Consider the following 18643-nt stretch of genomic DNA (forward strand, 5'->3'; position numbering starts at 1 on the left):
TGAGGCATTGCGTGAAAAATATTAAATGGTAATTACCTCATCAGTCATGAATTGGTTATGCCATGAAGTAATCAATGATTGTGATGCAAGATCATGTTGGGATTATGTTTTATCGGAGACACATCAATGTACATTGGCACATTTTCCAGTTACGGTGTGTACATGTCTCATAAATACAGAATCATGGTTTTCCTCCACTACAGTTTGGTTTTTGGCTGCATACAGAACAAGGATTTTGTGCCACTGTAAACTGCCCTTTCTGTTTATTGTTCTGGGCCCCCAGGCGTGTTAAAATGTTGTTTTCATTGAACCATTTTAATGCAAAGATTCAGACCTCGATTTAGAACTGCAAACACTGAAGTGTTTTGGACCAACTGTTTACCTTGATTAGTTACACTTGAGGTTTTATTTGTTGTCCTTTGCCAGCTTCTGTTTTGTATACTCTATCTGTACAGCTGGTTATTTACTGTAGCAAATTGGGTAGCAAACTGCTCTATTACTCCAAATAATCACTGCAGTTTGTATTTAATAATCCTTATCAATCTATGGAGAGTTTAAGTAGCACGTGTATATGCTCTTGGGTACAGCAATGTCTCATTAGGGAATTGAATCGGCAACTTTTGGGCAATAAGCCCAGCTCATTGGCCTCTACATCACTCACAATAGTAACCGCGGTCCCTGGATGACATCCCTTGTTTATTCCTATTTTATTAATTGATGTGTTTTAAATTGACATTTGGACAAAATGACCACAAGCATGAAAATGGAAGCATCTAATGAATAGAAAGAATTAATGAATTCTCACCCCCGCCAGTTACTTAGTTCAGTAATTCAGTAAATTAACCTGAACAAAATAGCCCTTTAGCCAGACTGCTTTCCTTGTGTCTTGTGCAGTGTACAAGAGATGCCACCTGGGGGCAGTAGAGCCTCTGTTTAGACTATAGACTGCTTCCTGCTATGTATTGTTCGCCCTAACCCAGTATTCATTAGGTTGTTTTTCAAGAATAATATGGAGAGCTGTGCAGGAAGAGCCCATTGAGTCACCATTCTCTCAGAAACTGAGATGATTTATTAATAAGCGATGTGTAAGAAAGGCCTTTCTTTTTCTGTTTGTGTGTGGAACAGTATGTCCTCTCTGTGCCTCCAGCACTGGGGACAGCTTGTCCAGTCAGAAAGCAGAAGGCTACCAGACACAATGAAATGGCAAAATTTGTTTTGGCCATGAGAGGGGTGGATTGAGATTTTTTCCAGCTGGTCATTTGGTATTTTCAAAGCTGGGTACAAAACGATCCGGCCTGTTTGAAGCATGGTGATCAGGCCCGTTCACCAGCTGGGAGAATTGATTAGAGGAAGACCAATCCGCCATGTCCTCAGTTCCCTGGTCACCCACCTATTTATATAGCATAATAACAATGTGTAAGGTGTATGAGTGATTGCACTGACGATCAGCTTTACAGGAGCGGATTGATTGGCTGTACTAGGTCGAGGTAGCCAGTGTGCTGATTCGGCTAGGATACTGGGGTTAAAACAGTCAAACAGCTCCAGTTGGCCTTTTATGGCCTCAATGAGACATGACCTCAGTTTACTTCCACTATACCGGGATGTTTGATTTTACTTGGTTTTAAGGGAAGAATACCACAGATGGGCACACCACAGCCACATCTGAGCAGCTTCCTTTTCCTTGGTGGTTTCCCATCCATGCACTAACTGCGCTGCTTAGCTTTAGCTGTTTGCCACATGAAGGCAAATAAATACTCTTTTGGCTTCTGACAATGAATAACTTCACCTGTAGCTTGATGTGGTTCATTTTCCTGTATTCCTTCAGAAAGACCTTTCTGAAAAGTTAGCATTATTACGGACCATCTAATTGATATGGTTAACTACTGTATATATTATTTACCCAAAAAACTGGACTGGTTTTTTGTGAGCTCCTTGATGATTTTGCATATCAACACTTTCTAAACATTCATTACACCAGAGCTTGCTGCGAGAATCTGTGTTTTTTATTGGTTCTCTTTCCAAAGTTTGTCATGAATATTCCTGAGTTGTCAGAATGTCCAAATTGTAATGAATAAATAATGCCTATACATATTTTTTTTGTACATGATAGCTAAATGAGGTGTAAGGAGTGTGGATAGCATGACTCCAATCAAGAGGTAAGGGTTTTCATGTCTGAAACTGTCCAGAGTGACTTGGAGGGTCCGCTTCCTTGGTTTGAAAAACTGACCCGTCATCTTTTTCAGCCTCATTAGGAATGTGCATGCAATGAGGGCCGGACAACGAAACCTATCGATGGCGTTTGAAAATTGCAAGATAAACAAAAACGTGTAATGGTATCAGGGAGAATCAGCACTGAGCTCCCCCGTGGAAACCTTGTTGGTTTTTTCTTACTGTTGTTCCTTTACATCTGATGTCAGCACATTCGTTTACACTGAAGGCAGGGTTTTTCAACTAATTTGTTCTTGAGCCCAACTACTAGAGTCATTCTGTCACTATAATATTAAGGTTTGATTAAGATCCACTATTTGCCGTCTTTCCTTGATACACAAACATATGTGGTCGCGCCATTTATAGTACCTCTACATACATGCATGAAATCATCGGAGAGGTCAGAGTCATAGTGCAGTTATGGGGGTCATGGGGGTCAGTGCCTTGTTAAAGGGCACTTTGGCAGTGTTGTGCTAGTCCACATCTGGAATACCCCTGAAAACGGCTTTGGCCAAAAGATTGGGTGTGTTATAGTACTGCTCTGTTTCTACTGAATCAAGAAATGGGAAGATTTAGAAGAAGAGATGGTGCCTCCATCTTATCTTGAGTCTTTTGGATTTGCGCCAAGGTCATTTCATTTAGTAATCTTATTTAAATATGGTTTATTTATCTACAGAGGACCCCCTTTTGTTTTCCACCAACTAGAACACACCCTCGTGGCTATGCTGAGATTCAAACCACCTACCTTCTGGTTGTCAGTTTGCTTCTCTTGCCTCTAAGCCACATGCAGACCCGTTCCTCGTAAACATCTCGATGTATTACGACGCAGTAGACTAATACTTTTATCTAATACCAGGAGTTTATGGCAGGCTTTATTTGGCCCTTGGGCCATCAATTGAATAGAATAGGTCTATCTTCCAGCTATCCAATAGCGCGCCTATCCTCAGTACTTGTGCAGCGTTAACCAGAGAACACCATCTTCTACTGGTTTACAATGCCATAAGTCAAATCGATTTTTTAGTTTTATTAACCTTTTGGCATTCTGATTAATGTTCTGGGTAATTAGCACAGTAGGTTTCCTGTCAGGGTTTTTATGCAGCATTTTTGATGTATTTATATTGTGCAGCGTAATTACTGAGCATCATGCCTATGGTTTAAATCAATACTTATTCAATTTGCTCTGCTCTATTGAAGAGTTCTATATCCAGCATTATTGTTGTTGCGTATGCTTAGACACACACACACACACGTGCGCGCGCGCGCGCACGCACACACACACTACATTGTCTAATATGCAATATTTCCATATATATATATATCTCATATGTAAACATGGAACATAACAGGACATTTTATTAAAGTTTAAAATGGTAAAATTGCATTGTACAGATTTTGCTGTTAAAACTGATGGCCTAATGTAAACCGCTATAAACTTAGTACATGTAATCACCAAAAATCTAAAGAAAAAATACCTTGTACACTTCACACTTAAGATGTTTAGCCATTTGGTGTCAGGCTGGCAGTGAAGCCTTTGATGTGTACTATTTCATTGCAGTTTGTCAATCCTTTGTGGCATGTTACAATTTTCATGGGTGATATTCCAGGCGACCGGTCATCCGGCCTTCTAAAACACCCCTGCCTCCCCACCCCTTGTGGAGAACCTGTATCTCACGATGCCTGGAAAAATCTAGAATGCTGCTGACTGCTTTGCTTCTGCCTTCCCATCTCTCAGCCCAGTAGTGCGTCCCTTCCTGATGAGCGATTCAGCCTCTCTGATCGCGCGTTGTGAATCGCGCTGCACTTCAGCTGTGCAGGAATGCCAATGCCTGTCTCTTTCCTCCTTCCTTTGGGTCACAATGCATGTGACACAGCTCACAGGAAAGAGGGCCATGCACAGAGGTCACTCCGAAAAAGCTTCCATACATGAATAGTACAAAAAATATTTTACACAGAGGAAAACAGATATACTGTCTGAGCTGTAAAGTTTGAACTTTCCTGCTTCATCAGTGTATATAATCCAAGTTGGCTAAATATAGAAAAATTTTATGAAATACATTACGGGTGAGGAGAAAAGTTTGAGTGCTTCCAAATCAATGTACTAATGTTCTTTAGCAGAACATTGAGTGTTTTATCATAAGTCAGTGACACTCTCCATATGACATATAAAGACCAATTAGATGCTGTATCAGGGGACTTTACTGGGACTGTGCAGTCCTATATAGAGTGGTGACTGCTATGAATAGCACCTGCTTCATTAAGGAGCAGTTCTCTCTCAGTCATTAGCATTGTCTTTCTATTTTCAAGTTGTATTGAACACTGCTGGGAAAAGCAGAAATAATCCGCTGTTGAAAAGTGTTCTCCGGTGTTCGGTGTTCCTGGTGGCGTCTGCGTAGCGAACGCGTGGCACATGGGTGCAGTGCTGCTTCAGATGCTGATTTTGCCCAGTCACCTGAGACTTGAGAGCAAAAGGCTTGTGACCTTGAAGGTGCTGCTCTGTTATGGCGAATCGTGACCTGCTTTGTGAGGGAGAAGCACACCATTGTCTGCTCTGACCAAGGACACAGCTCTCAGATGTGTCGCTATGGCGATAGCAGGCTGGAATTTTTGGGCCGGGGGTGGTTCGGTTTACCGTTAGCGCTGCCTGGCGATGATTCTGACAGCGGCTCTGTTCATTGCAGTGTGGATAACAGCCCAGTCAGGCTCTCTTCTGAGGGTTTAGAAGTCTCCTTCACGGTGAATCAAACCTTTCTGAAGGTCTGGCGAAAGAGCCTGATGTACGGAAGATGGTGTATTTGTCCTTTTGGACGGTGGCGGGAACTGATGATTAGATCCAATCACACGCACAGACACGAAACACCAGCTCTCGTGTTTGTTTTTTTCTTTACTTTGCTCCCATGAAGCAGATTTTAGCTCCCATGAATTTAGATTCTATATGCGCCTGTACAAAGGTTGTAAACCTGAATGGAACCGGTCTGCCAGTCAAATTAGCATTAACTAAAGTGGTACCCCATATCAGGAAATTATGTTTGGGGTGGGTGGTATGTTCCATTAAAGCACAAGTTTTCTGTGCATGTAACAACCACATGGTATAGCACAGAATCCTGACTGTGCAAGGGCCTGCATTGGTTGGCAGCCCCACAGGGTGGTGCTCAGTTTGGCCTAGCATTGCCCAGGCAGAGAGGGCTTCAGTTGCCAGGAGTTCATTGCGCTGGAACAATCCCTCTGGGCAGTTAGTCTACCTTCACCAGCCAAATTAGCAGTGCTGTTCTCCAATGTAGCTGAGCTGGCTTGCTGCAGATGAACGGGCATGCTAGTCTGCCCTCTCTCTAAAGAATGATAACAAATGGAATTTTTATTAAGCACATTGAACATGGGCAAATATCTCATTCATTCGTAATTCACGGGAAGCATTGCGATTGTTCACAATGTCCAGTGCACCTGCCTGGATATCCAAATTGATGAAAGCTAATGGGGAAATTAGAAATGTAATTTGAAAGCCTGATGTGAAAAAAGACTCGGCAGCGGAGGAAGGTACCGTAAAAGAAGGGGACGATGACAATGCGGCGTGCTGGGAGAAAAAAAACCCAAAAACGATCACCTTCTCATTGGCTGAATGCAGTGTGATGCAGCCACGCTCCCTCTCCCCGATAAGCACAGCCTCCACTGTTCGGGCCTCCAGGCAAGTGAGGAGCGGAAGAGCTGTTGTGTTTGCATTTGTTCTTGGATGGGTTTTGGCGGGAACGCAGAAGGCCTGCTGGATCAAGGCCAGGAACAGGCCTGCTCTGGGCAGTGGTTAGACTGGAAGTGTGGGGGTGGGGGAATATCAAAGCAAATCCCTTTCTCTGTGCTACAGATGTCCTCCCGAACATGAATCGGCATTGATAGCCTCCCTGCTGTAGGCTCTCCCCTCAGAAGCAGTTGGCCAGGCTGGCCTGAAATAAACCCTGTGCTTCAAGAACTGCCAACATGCCCCTTACCCCACGTCACACAGATTCTCACTCTGTGCTGTGACCTTTGTCCCTTCTCCTCACCCTCACCCTGGGCCATGCATCCCCAGCCCCTGGCCTGGTCCACGTGTGGCATTAGCTGAGGTGGAGGTGACAGGATTTACAGCTATTGGCCAGACAGAGAAAGCCCTACTTCTTCCAGAGTGATATGTCACTGAGTCATTCTCTTTGATGGCTAAAGTGAGGCCATTTATCTTTTGAACAATGTGTCTCCAACAGTGCAGTTTCAGCATGGCATTGGCTTTCTACATATTCCCAAAGGAATTATGCCCCTTACTGGCCAGTCGACACCATTTCCTGCAGCAACATGGTTTTTTAAAAAAAGTGCTCCATCTGAATACTAACCAGGCTCAATTCAGAAGACTTCCACCTTCTGGAAAATTCTAGGGGATCTGATTAATGATTGGATATGGGAGAAATCTGATAGTAGCGATCACTGACTGAACCAGGGGATGATTAGGGATGTGTGATTAGTAAGGGGATCCGAGGAGGTGCGATTACTGATTGGATTCGAGGGAGATTAGCGATGCGTGATTAGTGAGTGGATCTGGCGAGACATGGGAGTGGGGATTAGTAGGAGGGTTTGCAGCTTCATTAACCCCTTCGCACTGATGCCAAATCTGGCCAATCCTCACCCAGTTAGGGGGTGTTCTATTTAAGGCTTTATAGCTCCAGATGTGAGCATCACAGAGACTTGGCTTAAATGAAGCAAGACACGTGTACCATTCACAATACTAATAGTCCTTATACAATACCAGTAGATTAGTTAATATTCATAATATATGTAGAAATTAAGTGCCACAAAAGCAGTTATCTTGGCAGAAATTCAAAAACGAAAAAACAAAGTTCTTCTCCTTTAGTTTGAAATGAAATATTAAGAACCACATACAGTGCCATGAAAAAGTGTTTCTGAAGTCTTCCTGATTTCCTCTATTATTGCATATTCTTCACAGTGAGTTCTTTTAGATCTTTAGACAAACTGTAATATCAGGCAAACCTGAGTAAACACAAAACACATTTTAAAAATTATTATTTCATTCATTTAATCAAAAAAGTTATCAAACACCCACTTCTCCCAAGTGAAAAAAATAATTTTTTAATTTATGTCAAGGAAACCTGCTACTTTGCAATGTCCTTAGGTGGCTGACAGCTACAACTCTCATAATAGGTGTGAAGAGAGCTTTACACATTGGCGTGAGATGTTAGGGGCCTGGCCTCGATCACCAATTGGTCAGCTTGTTGTTCACGTTTCATACATTAAAGGCTTAATTCATGTCCTTGGTTTTCAAAGCACATTGAAAAAGGTTCTGCCATTTTGTGGAAGATCTACTTCATTCACTGTGTGAACTAATACACAGCTATCACATTTTCTTGAATTCAGATACACTTTAGGAGGGGCTAGGAAATGGGGGTGGGGTGATCTGATGTTTCATCAATAAAGCAAATAGCAGCTGTTTCTTATTTTTCTAGTGGTAGGGAGGTTTCTTGTTTGAATTCTATGATATTTGGACACTGGGGTATGCACAGAATTTATAATAATAATAATAGTATTAATGCTACCATAACTACTGCTACTAATGATTATAAATAGGAGGAGGAGGAATAATATTATTGTTTATGCATTTGTATCTTGCAGTTTATTACTATGATTCAAGGTTTTTTGAGGAATGACTGGTTATGGTTTATAATACTTGAACTGTGGGGTCTGCACAGAAAATGTATAATAATAACATTAGTGCTACTATTACAACTTATTTGTGGAATAATGTGTTGAGGTTTTGCCAGTGACTTGAACTCTCATGAGAAAGTCTTTACGAGCTCCACAGTTCAAGGCACACTTTTCTGTGGAGACGAATTAACCCATGCTCTGACTAGACTCTGCCAGTTATCCATGACCTGTAGGTGATCTCCTTTGCCTAATACTGTTTGTGTCCTTGTGCTGTTTACTTCTGAATTAAATTGCCGTTCCATTCTGACTACTGAGCCACCATTCTGCTTTTTCTTAGAAAAAGTTGACTGTCTTCTGCCCCACTCTTGTATGGAATCATGGCATCTGCTCTAGTAGAAGCTGAATTCCAATTCAAGGCTTTTTTTTCCAGTTGTAATGTTTTAGATGAGAGAAAGGTAGTCACTTTGCTCTCAGGCAGATATGTAATAATGCTGATTGTCCTTAACGCCATAGAACAATCAGCATTACAGGTTGAGAATTTACTTGTGGTGGTCGACTCTGTTTGTGTGTTTTGGGGTGAAGTTTGCACCAAAAAATGTACTTCTGAGGGTTGTTTGTATTGTTTGTTAAATTGTATTGTAACTGTTTACAGGTTATACAATTTTGCTGCTCAGACTTCACATTTTGTGTTAGGGCACTTCATTTTGTTTTGTGTTGAGGTACTTAAAATTATTTTTTTACTTTGGACCTGTCTGCAGAAGAAAATGAAATCTGTACAGCGCTTTTCCCATCAAGTTGTACCGGGGACACATGGAATGAACAGAATAGAAACACAACCCATATTGACTACAACAATTTTTGTCGTCATGGTCTCAGTTACAGACAAGCCTATATGCTATTAGAATGATTTGGAGGATAATATAATCACATACAAATTCTAAACATAAGTTAAGGGATTTAAAGTCATTGGTGCTTGATATCCAAAATGTCCTCATTTCTAGACAACGCAATTGTTTTGATTTCAGTTAAAGTAGTAACTGTTAACATTACCACTGTTACTATAGCAGTGTTATGGTAACCCAGCTTTAGTGCAATTTCTCCCTTCGTCTACCCTTCTGTTTTTAAAGAAGAATAAAAAAAAAACTCACCCCTGTCAAAAGTGAAAAGTTAAGGTTTTCATTAGCTAACTCTAGCCTTCTAACCTGGCATTAGCTGAGTGAATGCTGATGCTTACCACATGCTAGCTAACATTAATCTAAATAGTGTTTGTAACTTTCAACAACAGTCTTTTAAGAAGACATCACCTCTGGAAAGTGAATACATTTTAAAAAGTGCGGTACCAATGAAAAAAACCTGTAAGTGAAAAAACTGATTAAAAGGCTTGATTAAATGGGCTAGAACTAGGTCTTCATCAGGGTCGTCATGTTGTTAACAACTAACAGTCTTGCTTGGGGCAGAGGACACCTGTAGAGGAAATGATGCATCACAACACAAGTTTTGCCAATTTTGTAAAACTTTACACATTTTGTTACCTGGCACAGATATGGCGCAGGACTGCACATCAAATTGTGTTTGTGTTCATGCACTGATGTGTGGCTGCTCAGCTCTACATGTGTGGGCTACAAGAGGGAGGGGGGAAGGGCAGCTTGTGCAGAAAAATGACAGTTGAAAAATAAAGCGTGATGCTTTTAGAAATAACTAAAATCAAAAAATCTTTTTGGGCAGGGGCAAATCTATTTTATCTATCTATAAATCAAATAAAGTTATTGTGTGGAAAACACTGTATATACATAGTATAAGCAGATTTATGGAAACAGATTTATATAAACAGATCCTTTTATGATTCATTAGGTCTCCATAATGTACTGTATGTTATGCCTCCGAAGCTATACCTCTAAAAGCAGCCCTGCATTTGACTGAGAGCAGTGAAACACAATCCCAAACCTTTGGCGAGAGAGGGTCCATCACATGGAGTCGCGGTGGTGGAAAAAACAGTAAGTTCACGCTTGTGAAATGGAACATGATCAAAAACTGTTGTCTCACAAGAAAATGAATGCTACACTGTTCAGGGCTGGTCCTAATAGACCCGATGCATGCTTACTCTGGAAAAAAACCTTGATTAGTGATTAATGCAAGTAAACGTCACCAAGCATCCCTGAGCCTTCCACCTGGTTTATGACGCCGACTGCTACCTTGTGCCTTGTGACGGATTGCAACAGCAACCGTGCCACCGGACAGATATTGCCTCACCTTGGAACTGACCCAGCAGAAATGATTATACTCTGGCTAGGGGTGTAAACACCTGCATGCATCTTGTCACACTCATGTAACAGGAGACTGAATTACTGTTATTTGCCATTCTGACTTATTTGTGGAGTCTACGGGGTCATGTGTTGGGTGAGGATATTAGTGGGTGGGGGTTTGCAGTTTGTTGTTAAGTGGGGCTGAGTGTATTGGACATAGGTACTGTAGAGTTTGGTGGGAGGTCGGGGGGGGGGGGTTGGCTAATGGTGGAAGTTATCTTCAGTGTTGTGGTAGAGGAGTAAGAGAAGAGGGCTTGGCTGGTTGTTGGAGGGGGTGAGATCTGTGTTGAATAAGGGTCAGGGTGTTAGGTTGGCAGATCTGTCTACCACAGAAAAAGACACCCATTTCACACATTTGGCAGCTCATAAACATGGCGGCACGCGTTCCCCCAAAGAAATGTGACTCGCAGCTAAAGGAAACGTGGACAATGTGCTTCCCATTGAGTGGGGAAAAAATATGGCAGTCCTCTAACTGGCAGCAAGGCTTGGCTGCAAACAGCAGCTGAAATCTGTCGGTCCCTTTATCCACCAGTAGGATCTCTGCCATTTCCAGAAATAGCCTGTCATGGGTTCCATACTATGAATAGGCTGGTGTACGCAGCAACTGGTGCACAGAGGGTCCTACTGCTATAATGTGTGTCAGACACAAACAAAATCAAAGGCACGGCCTCTGGAGGGATATCTTTTCTTGTTGACCATTTGTTTCTGTGATGCATATTGAGCTTGAGAACATGGTGGTAAAATCAGAGCAGCAAATATCCATTAAAATGCCCCTCTCACTTCGGTGTTTTAGTTTAACCGTTGCTAACACTTAAGGCAGCACAATTTTAAATACCCTCTTTATATATCTGCCTAAAACAGAGTTTCACCTGGAGAGGATTTTTTTGTGTTAGCATTTCTCACGAAACATACTTTTTGTGTGAACATAATGTTAGCCCTAGTGAATTGTCAGATACATGTAAGAGATCAGCCTGCACCAAGGCTGATATAAAGATAGCCTAGGTGAGAGATAAGCAACTTGCTGTAAGCACAGACTACATTTTTTGTGAACGGTGTGTTCAGCCTGTTGGGGCTTTTGCTTTCTACTTTCAGGTTTACTTTTATTCATTTATTTATTTGGCCCAGGTGATTTTGTTCTTATTTTCACATGTCAAAGCTCAGGGCTGAAGTGTCTTGAGCCAGCCACAGAAGGTACCAGGCAAGTAGAACAAATGCTAAACATGGGGGTGATATAGCTCAGGAGGTAAGAGCAGTTGTCTGGCAGTTGGAGGGTTGCTGGTTCAATCCCCGCCCTGGGTGTGTCAAACTGTCCCTGAGCAAGACACCTAACCCCTAACTGCTCTGGTGAATGAGAGGCAACGATTGTAAAACGCTTTGGATAAAAGCGCTATATAAATGCAGTCCATTTACCGTTTACATGGCCCTAGGCTGTGGGGGGTGATTTCTTTTATTCAAACATGTGACTGTTAAATACACATGTTGGAACCTCACTGTAGGGTTGAAGTGTGACACAGACTATTTTCCATAGAATCCAGGAGGTTTGGTATGATTGCTTCTAGTGTTACAGTACACAATAGCCATACTGTAACCATAAACTTAAGACCACTGCTTCCAGCTGATATTTGTTCTAAAATCACTAGTTTCACTCACAAATTAAAACAATAGGCTGCAATTTTGTGGTGGGTGGTTAAAAGAGAAGATCAGTAGGATGTTATTTTGAACAACGGACTTATTTGATGGAAATAAGTTAATTCTCCTTGCCAACCTTCCCGTATTCTGTATTGGAAAAGCTGCCTCAGAGTGTGCCATAGTGTACTGTACACTTTCAGAGGTGATTACCACATAATCCATGCATTCACATGTCAAATATTTTATTCAACTATCTGCCCTTTCCCCATTCAATTTGTATAACTTAAAATTCACCATGAAAGCATTTTGCATCATAGTTAAGATCTTTTTTTTGTGTAATATGAAGATCATTTCTAATCTTGATACTTTGCAACAAAAGTCTACGAAGTTTGTTGCTTTTGCACTGACGCAGGATAACAGGCTTGCTCTTTGTTTCAGAGATTTAATGTAACCGATAGGAAGAACTGTCATGTCTAATTAAAGTTTTGTGTGCTTCATTTGTCTGCATCCTCGCTGGAAGCAGTATTTGTCTGTTGTTTTTCATGTCTCCCTTTGGGTTGGAGAGTAAATAGCCGAGCCTTTGCAAAGCAGTGAAACATTTTTATTGTTTTGCAGAGGTTGTTATACAGCAAATGTGTCCTGTGTTGATAATCAAAGCTTGTACAGGGTGTTCTTGAAGTGAAGTCTCACTTGTATATTTTAAATGACATTTTACTGAAGTTATGCAGTGATGTGAAAAAGAAAATGCACCTTTGTTCAATTAAATAGTTTTACATATTAGGACATAATATTAGTGACATGTTGTTATGTAATATGGGTTCTGCATTTCCATTATTTTTGGTTGAATAAATAATGACAAGTGTCAAATGAGGTTATATTTATCTGCTGTTGGGACTTGGTGAGGACTAGATGAGAGTTATGTCCTAATGTGTTTAATTTTGAATTGAAAGAACTGAAATAGAATAGAATTGAAGGAACCCAGACATTAGAACTGAAATACTTGTTCAAATCTCTGTACATTGTTTGCTGTTTAGTGCACATTTGCCATATATGATACGCAAACATACATACATTTTACATACATGCATGTTTTATTTAAGGTCTGCAATGGTAAATTGACTGGGATTAAACTTAAAATACTTACTGTTATTAAAACAGGAGAGTAATTCCCCCCCCTCTACTGTGTTAGCTTCTGTATCTTATTTTGTCAGCAATAAAGTTGGATATTACTGAATGCCTCTGGATCCACAGCATACCTGGCCTAATGCCTTTTGGATCACAGCTACACAGCAGTATAGATTCAGTGAAACACACTATGTTGTCTTAAGGGAACCTGCTATTCAATGAAAAAATCAAAACCAAAAACCTTTCCCAGATTGATTTATATTAATGATCCAAAGATTCAAGCAAAAGCATCACTAAATTGTAAGGGAGGATTTTGTTGCTTGTGTGGCAAGATATTAATCTGGGACTGTTTGTAGTTGTGAATAACACATTCTCCTAATATGGCCTGGCATTTTCAATTGTTTCTAGGTTTCACAAAAAAACTCATTTTAAAACATCTGAAATTTTAAACAGCAGTCTGGGAGACACATTTCCAGACAACCCCTTATGCTATTACATCATCCTGCTAAACTCTTTTCACTACAGGGATAAACATTGACTTCCTCATGTGTCAAATATTATTTTTCCCTTTTTCTTTTGCCACTGATGTCCTCATTGGAGGGTCTACGGCTTCATTCTTTTAGCCAGAAGAGATCTTGCCCCAGATTCCATTATCAAGTTAAAATGCATCCTGTTTCAAATGTACTGTATTTTCAAATATATATATTTGCTTAACTGAATTTAGCTCAGGAAAGTTTCCATGGAATAAGTTGTATTGCTCAATCAAACACAAACTGAGTCAAAGAGGTAAACATGATATATTGTTGTGGGACACAGTTTAAAAGATAATCTGCCACTTCAAGTAATTTTTACTCAAGCATTTAAGTTCCCTTGCCTGATGAAGGCTTTATTTCATTTTAAAACAAGGGGAGGGGAGAGATGACTAAGAAGGAATCATGGCATCTCAAATGTGTGGCCTGGTTGAAACTGAACCATTACATCTATTTATATTCTGCTCATGCTCTGTTGTCATGGCAATGTCAGGCTGCATGGCATTTTAGAGTCATCGTCTTTCTGCTTGATTACATTATTTCGCACTTATTGACATGCCCTTTACACTTTACAGTTATTACGTAATCCCTCTCAAGTAAAGACATTTTGACAGAATCTACATTGTGTATTAAAAGGGCCGTAAGCTAGGATACTTGTAAAAAAGCTTCCCCTCCCCCCCACTAAAGCTTTGAGCCTTTCTTGATACATTACAGTCAGCTAGTTGAGTGTTACTGCCATACACACAGTTTGGACCTTTTTGAGCCAGGTGATGGTGTTCAGAAGATAATCAGGGCTTGAGTCACCATATGTTTACAAAAAAAAAAGAGCCCTGTTTTTGGCCTTTATTCCAAGCCACTCTCTCTATTCTTGTACTTATTTCCAGGCCCTGGCACCATCAGCGGACTGATGAGAAGAAACAGACGCACGATCAATATTCACCACTGCAAGCTTCGGGGAAGCTGCGGGAAGGAGATAGCCGGAGGCTCCGATAACTGCTCCACGGCTCTTTTTCATCTCCCCGCTCGGGAAGGGGGCTCACCGCCACGTTAAGCGGAAGCCTTCCGTCTCACCGGTCTCAAACGTCTGTCTGAGGACACTACATCCATTCCCGCAGTCGCCCGGAACGAGGCCCTATCGGAGTGCTTTGAATTGCCAAACTCAACTGGACCCCAGCTCCGAAAGCAGAGCTGTGGTTTGCATTCTTTTTTGTGTTTCCCTCTGGCTGGATTGGGTCCAAGAGAAGTGCACAGTATGAATGAAATCCCCCCATGATGGCTCAAGAAGAACCTTCTGCATGCTGCTCTTGAATTAATTAATGTTGTCACTATGTTAAAAGCAGGCACCTCACCCTGAGGGACTTGCATTTAACACTCCCTTTATCCAAATGAATATTTACTGAAGCAGTTCAGGTTAGTTGCCTTGCTCAACTGGACAACAGCAGTGCCCTTGTAGATGGATATAACCAATACGGGAAGGATCCCGTTCCTTAACATGGAGAATATGGAGAACTGGCTTGATACAGATGTCATTAGAAATGAGAACTTTGTTGATTCAAGTGTGTAATTTATTGCTCTAACTAATCAGTTAAATTGCTTTCTGTAATTAAGTTTACAGCTCTGTGCGTCATACTACAGTTCACATTAGTTCACTTGCGTGGAATTCCCGAAATTAGCCCTCAGAAATTCAGTGTGGATGTGGACACTTATGTGAAACCCATTTGCATTCCACCGAGGAATTGCGTTGCCACAGATACGTCCAGTGAAATTTGTCTCACTTTTACCTAATGTACTTCCTGAGTGATTAAAGTTCAATGAATTTCCTCTCTACCTTCATGCTCTTCTAGAATATCATGCAAAAAAGAGTGCTGCTTGAGTCAGTTTAACTCCCCTCATTGTAACAGGCATCATCCTTGAAAGTAAGTGGCATTGCATTCATTAGTCCACGGGGTCGTGATACAAGCACGGACGCGCAATCGCATGAAAAGCGACACACGCACAGACACGAACCGTTTCATAGCAGTAAGAATATTCTGGATGGCCGGGTGGAGAATTCTAGCGGTGGAGGAAAATGATTTTTAAGGACGACTATGAGAATTTATGGCGTGACACCATCTCACAAGGGAGTCTGTCGAAAGTAGCTTTTCATAGCAGCTTGCTTGTGGGCCTGGGCTGAGGGTGGGCTGCTATCACCAAACTTGTCAACAGCTGTTAGCTTCCCCACGAAAGGTTGTGAGACTGATGCAGAATGAAATGGAACAGAGGCATGGGGTGCACCCTGATCCTGTCATACAGATATTCCTCGAGCATTTCATAAAATTATGCGCATTCATTTTACAGGAACGGTATTAAAAAAGAGCAGCAAACTGCAATAATTTGCATTAACGAGATGCCTATCATTTATGGGTAGCTGGATGGTGGGGTGGGGTAGGAACTGGCCAATGAGTCATGGATTAGACATGGCCATTGTGCCCTTGAGTACTACCTCAATAAATATTCTTCCCTCAGCAAATATTCAGCTGTAATTTTCCCTGTATACGGACACCCTCTAAAAAAAAAAAAACGATATTGTTATGCTAGAACATACACATTTGTTTTGCATATACCTGTGGTGCAGATGAAGCTGTGATAGCTAGGTTTTGAAGGTGAATTTGTTTGTCTTTTGCAGTGTTTTTGAACAGAGGAGGGAACAAATATTGACGCCTGATCAGAGAGTGGCTGTTAAATTTTGGCTCCCCAAGCCAAAGGTTAGTCAGGAGCCGCAGAGCAATCCACAAGATTGACAGAATAATGAACCACAGCGCTCCAGCTTGCTCCCTCTCTTCTGCTTCCTGTCACGTACCTTCATGACAGCAAGACCTGCAGGTCATTTATCTGCTGAACTGCTAACTGCAATGTGGGCGGGGGGAACACGCACAGGCAGACTCAGTTCCAGGATCATTCTGTGTCCTGTTCCCAGTAAACCTGCCTTAAGTGAAACAGAACCTTTACTCTGAACTGGGATCAGTCCTTAATTTTTTTTTTTTGCTCCTGTCCTCCATTTCCTCCATCCTTCTTCCAACCATGTTATATGGTAAAGAAAACACCTGCTACGGAACTTCGATTGGAACCCGGTGCTGTGTTCAGCTGAGACCAAAATTAAGCTTTCAGCCAGGGACACCAGCAGTGGGCTTGGCATTGGAAGAAGTACGCTTATGGATGTCAAGCCTATGGTAAAGTATGGTAGTGGATGTTTGACGTTATAGGGTTGTTTCGCATTGACAGGACCTGGATCTTAAGGACTTCCAGACAGAGCCCCTCAGGCCTGCTCAAAGGATGCATGAGGAGAGTAGGGTAAGCCTACACCATTCTGTCACAAATTTTCACAAGTTGTCACAAGTGGGCCATGGAATTTATAGCTTTGCTTGAATTTTTTATTGTGCCGTTGCTATATTTACTCCATTGCATGCATTGATCTTGTTCAACAAAACTCAAATAATTTCTCCAAAAGAATGGAACTTCAAATGTTTCTTTTCACATTGAACTTCAAGGACTTTGAACATGTTCATCAAGATCATCAAGATCGAAGACTTTTTTGTTTGATGTTCTACAAATTTCTTCTCAAGTCATCTTAATTGGCAAATGCAGTCAATATCAGTTGATTAAACTGAGTCAAACCCATTTCAAATGTACTGCATGGACTGACATAAAGTCGTCCAACTCCCTCCTTCATCTCAACAGCAAATTTCAGGGCAGACATAATTCAAAACAGGACTATTCCATAAGCCCTGTGTTTTTGTATATGTTTGATTTTTGAAGGCCGACACTGGGAATCTAATCTGAGGGTACATCTGTTTTCACACCACAAGCCATTTCCAGGATCTCGATGCACAAAATTCCTTAGCATGGCACAGCTGGTGGATAATGAGTCCGCAGACAACCAAGCCAACAATAACTTATGAAGGAGGATTGTTCAACTAGTACATCACAGCAGAAATAGACTGTCACAATATGGATATGGGATGACTGGAATATGTAAATTAAAAAGAAATGTAGATGAGCAGCTTTTCTGAAAAATAAAATGAATTATGATTTTACTTGCATGCATTTTGTTTAGTGAAAAACTGCAGCGGAGTAGCTTTTCTCATGCCACAACATTGACTGCTGTTGGGATACCCGAGAATCCCAGAACAAAAAAGACCGAACCTATTGTCAATGAAACCAGTGTCTTCTAAAATCTGCTCAATAAACTCCTTGGAAAAGGATTTATGGGGACATATCATCTTAATCCCCTTCATATTTGCATTTGAATTTGTGGATAATCTCCACCGATTCATGGATCTCTCGCCCATTTTTTTACGAGCCACAATCTTGCCGACATTATTAAGAGTCTCTGCTGTTGTGTAAGTGCTCTGGTAGCTTCAACATGTGGTTAATTTGTCTGTAGATTGCTTCATTGAACACTCCTTCAGTATGAGCTTCCCAGACCTCTGGGAAACCTCATATACTTGCTGAGGTGTGAAGCCAGTCATATATTAGCCGAATTGTCATCCTCCAAAGAATATACAGTGCAGTCCGTAAGTATTTGGACAGAAACACAATTTTCATTGTTTTGGCTCTGTACTCCAGAAAATTGTATTTGAAACGAAACCATTTGATATGAGGTCAAACTGCAGACTGTCAGCTTTGAATTAATGGTATATACATCCATATCCAATGATCCAAGTAGGAAATAACACCCCATTTTATGAGAACAAAAGTAATTGTGCAGATTAACATAACCTTAAATAAAGTTGTCATATTTAGTTTTTGTTTGCACATCTTTAGCATTTGATGGCTGCCCGAAGTCAGTGACCCATAGACATCAACAGACACCAAGCAAATTCCCTGATGATGCTCTGCTAGCCCTCATCAGTTCCTTTTTGTTACTGGAGTGTTCAGTGTTGTGTTCAGCAAGGGAAACCAGACAAGGCTGTTACTGGGTCATCTTGACACCACTATCAGTGGCCCTGTAATCTCCCTCTGAACTGTGTATGCATATACCAAACACATTGATTTAATTATATATATATATACATATATAATGTATAAACAATAAAAGTATATTACATGTATGTAAGGCATAATGTTTTAAAGAATATAGGGTGAATGTGATTAAATATAGGTGTTGATGAAGCTAGTTATGCTGTACTCTGT

The sequence above is a fragment of the Anguilla anguilla genome, chromosome 6, assembly GCF_013347855.1.
Source record: "Anguilla anguilla isolate fAngAng1 chromosome 6, fAngAng1.pri, whole genome shotgun sequence".
NCBI classification, from domain to species: domain Eukaryota; kingdom Metazoa; phylum Chordata; class Actinopteri; order Anguilliformes; family Anguillidae; genus Anguilla; species Anguilla anguilla.